Here is a 3,780-nt window from a genome sequence, read left to right as displayed (position 1 = left end):
TGCAGACAATAACTTCATTCTAATCAACAGCATCATTTCACAAAACATTGGGGAGGGTAAAGACAGGGGCAGAGTTGTGTCAGCACAGAGAACATTATATGTGATATTATATCTGGCAAAGCCTTGGGGCCAGGAGGGCAAAGAGTGAAGCAAAGATTTACAAAAAGTCTGAGGGGTTGGCAACTGCTTCCTTTGCCTCATAGCAAATGACAGTCCTAGCTCCAGAGGCATCTGTGGCAGCCATTTTGGATAAACATCCATCACACTACCTGGAGTGTAAATTTTATTCCTTTGCACACTCACTGAATACCACACTGATGGAATCTACACCACTTACATTCATTTGCCCACTTTTCTTTAGACAACTTGCACCTGAGATATAAGTTACATCTTCATTCATGTCACTAAGAATTTTGGCCCAGTGAAGTTATACATTCACTTACAGCAAGTCTAAATCGTGCCCTGTACATCCAGGAAACTCACAGATCCAGCAGCACTCAGTGCACCAGCTCACAGTTCCACACATTCCAATGGGCGGCCTGTCGGAAACACATTCCAGAACCACGTGCATAGGCCACAAAAGAGGAGGTGTTAACCTGGGAGTTTCTTTTTATTGCATCTATCAGGGTGCAGATTATAGCTTTTCTCTGGGAATAAGTTATAGCAAAAAAAAATTATTTTTTTTAAACACACTGACTCGCTCTCTCACTAGCAGTATCCATCTATCAACGAATTTACAGAGGACCTAATTACCATGGTATCTAGGGACAATATACATATATACACACAGTACTTGGAAAAGTTTCTCTCAACTCATTGCACAAGCACATGGAGTCAAGAAATATACCCCAGAATGTAGCTGGGAAAGGGTGGGAAATCTAATATTTATTTTTTAAAATAAAAGGAGCGCTGCTGTACAAGAGGAGGAGAGGAGTGAGGGAAATCCTGGGGAAGGCACAGTGAGGCATATCCCTCCCCGCCCCCGCCAGAGTGGCCCATTATGTTTGATAGTAAACATATCTTTCAAAGACTAAACCTTAATGTAGGACATCTTTCCTTTTGAAAAATGTTGGTCCCACAATGTTCCATGGCACTCGAAAGCCACATGGGGTCATACAGGGGACACTGAGACTCTGAAGGAGAAGCCCCGGGACTTGGGAACTATATGAAAAACACTTGGAAAAAAGAGACAGTAAAAGAATGAGGTTGAGAAGACAAACCAGACAGTCTCAGTCAGGAAGAGAAACTAAAAGAGGGAAATAGACCAGCAGAGGTGTAGAGGAAAAGTCCCTCGATACAGTGAAGGGAACAGAGTAGTGAGAAGATTAACCCTTAAACTTGCAGTCTCAGCTCTTTGATAATACTTGCTAGCCGTGGAATCACTGTCTCTTCAAGGTCCTTCCTATGTCTTTCCATTAATAAGACATAGAGAGGACTCTACAAATATTAACTACCTCACTGCTGTGTCAGACACATTAGAATTATCCCCATTTTACAGATGAGGAAACTGAGGTGGAAAAACTTTATATGCCTTGGTCAAAGTCACAGACACAGTCAGTGTCAGAGCACTTTCTGAAAAATCAGGCCTTTTTATGGCATCACAAGTTGGCCGCCAATATTCCTAGTCACTTTGAAAATGTTGGCCTTCCCCGCTCAATGTTCTCGTGCACGAGATGGAGCTAACACCTACTGTATCTCATGAGGCTTAATTCACTAATGCTACAAAATGCTTTAAAACACTTGATGGCAGGAAGTGCTAGGGAAATGCAAGGTTAGGGGTACACTTGAGCATTAACCGTGCCACATGTATGAAACACATCTGTTTGCAAAGGCAGTCAATTGACTGATCTATGTAGCTGACTGGCCACATCCCTGTCCCTCTCCGCTTTGACTGTCAATGACTCATTTTAAGCCATTTAAATACCCCCAGATATCATTGTGCAAAGGACCTTGGAAATATGTATAATAAATAGATGAATGAATATTCATGTGTATTATTAATAAACTCAGGAGCCTTTCCTTTACAAGCTACTTCTCCCCTGCACAGTTACATAGCAGAGACAGGTCACTGGTCATAGTTTTACTTCCTCCTGCTTCAGCACCTGTTAGCGACAGCAGTCAGAGGCAGCAAAGCATTTCAGCAAGAAGGAACCCGGCTGCTGCTCTGTGCTCTGATTGGCTGAGAAGAGCCTTGGTTTGTGGTATCGTTGATTTTGGAGTCACTGTAGACGGCGAGCTCGAGTGTTGTTCAAATAAGGTCACCTGGAGCATGGACTGTGCACCGGGCGCCGCAATGCTGCACTGTCTTGCAGCAGCAGCCCCCACAAGGCTGCATGAGGCGGCTCTCACACCGGAGAGCGCGCCAGACTTTAGTGTCACGAGAAACTCTTCAGTGAGGTTAAATAACCTTCTTCCCTTTGGGAAATGCTGTACAGGTTGTGTGTTTGCTTTGGTCATTTGCTCCTACCTCTGCTTCTAACGATGTGAAAGGTACAACCGGCCTGTGGTTACAAGCACTGACACAGGGATCCCTGAGAGGGCCTATGTATACAGGAGGAGGCACAAGGAGCCAGTCAATCAGGGCTTAATGTTGGTATCATATCCAATCCATCAGTGTTTGTGTGGTTACCCTGCTACCATACCTGATGCTGGTGTTATGTAACTACTGTGATACTAGCTGCTTTCATGTTTAAGAACTCCCCTCCTGTCTGGGCTCTGCTTCAATATAGTATGTAGTTTAAAAACCAAAACCAGGTCCAACCGTATCAAACCTGACCAAAATACATCATGGTGTCAGCAGAGTCTTTATCCTCCTGGTCCCAGAACCATTCTCAGGCAGCCGGGATACTCGCCTTGGCCAGGGCTGCTCGTGTCTCCCTCTCCACATTCCACAAGGCCCTCATTGTAACTCTTGAACTTCAAACCTGAGCTCCCAGCAGTGGTCACACCCAGGGCCGGCTCCAGCATTTTTGACGCCCCAAGGGGCAAAGAAAAAAAAATTGAGTTGCCGCTGAAGAGGGAGAGAGGGACTGAAGGACCTGTTGCCAAACTGCCGCCACAGACCCGGACGTGCTGCCCCTTTCTATTGGCCGCCCCAGGCACCTGCTTCCTTCGCTGGTGCCTGGAGCCAGCCCTGGTCACACCAGTGCCAAATATGGAGGCAAAATAACCACTATACTGCTAGTCACACTTCCCCTATTTATGTATCCAATGAGTGCATTGGCCCTTTTAGCCACAGCATCACACTGGGAGCTCATGTTGAGCTGATTATCTACCATGACCCCCAAATCTTTTTGAGTCACTGATTCCCAGGGTAGAGTCCCGATCCTGTAAGTATGGCTGTAATCAAGTGCAGACTTAGCCAGCAGCATCTCCTGCTGGTCATCTCCAGGAATTCACTCTCCAGCCGTTGGAGCGCCCTCTGCAGGCCGGTGTCCCACTACCGCTTGTCCCCCCATGTCCCTCCCAGACCGGGTGCCCTGTTGTCTGGGGTGCTGCCCCCTGGCAGTACCCCCACAGTCTGGGGCTTTCCTCCTCCCAGGGGAATCCCCATCCACTATCCCCACTTCACCTCAGTCTTGGCTACTGCCCAGTCTCCACCTAGCCCCCGTTCACTGGGGCAGACTGCAGTATCAGCCACTCATCACAAGCAAAGGGGTTTGGACCTGCTGCCTCTGGCAACCCTGCACCTATAGTCAGGCCTGCAGCCTGGGGCTTTCCAGGCCAGAGCTCCCAGCTCCTCTGGCCCTTCCCCAGCCCTGCTCCTAATCTAGGTGTCTT

The sequence above is a fragment of the Mauremys mutica genome, chromosome 1 (assembly GCF_020497125.1).
Source record: "Mauremys mutica isolate MM-2020 ecotype Southern chromosome 1, ASM2049712v1, whole genome shotgun sequence".
NCBI classification, from domain to species: Eukaryota; Metazoa; Chordata; order Testudines; family Geoemydidae; genus Mauremys; species Mauremys mutica.
The sequence above is the reverse complement of the archived record's forward strand: the minus strand, read 5'-3'. Positions refer to the sequence as shown.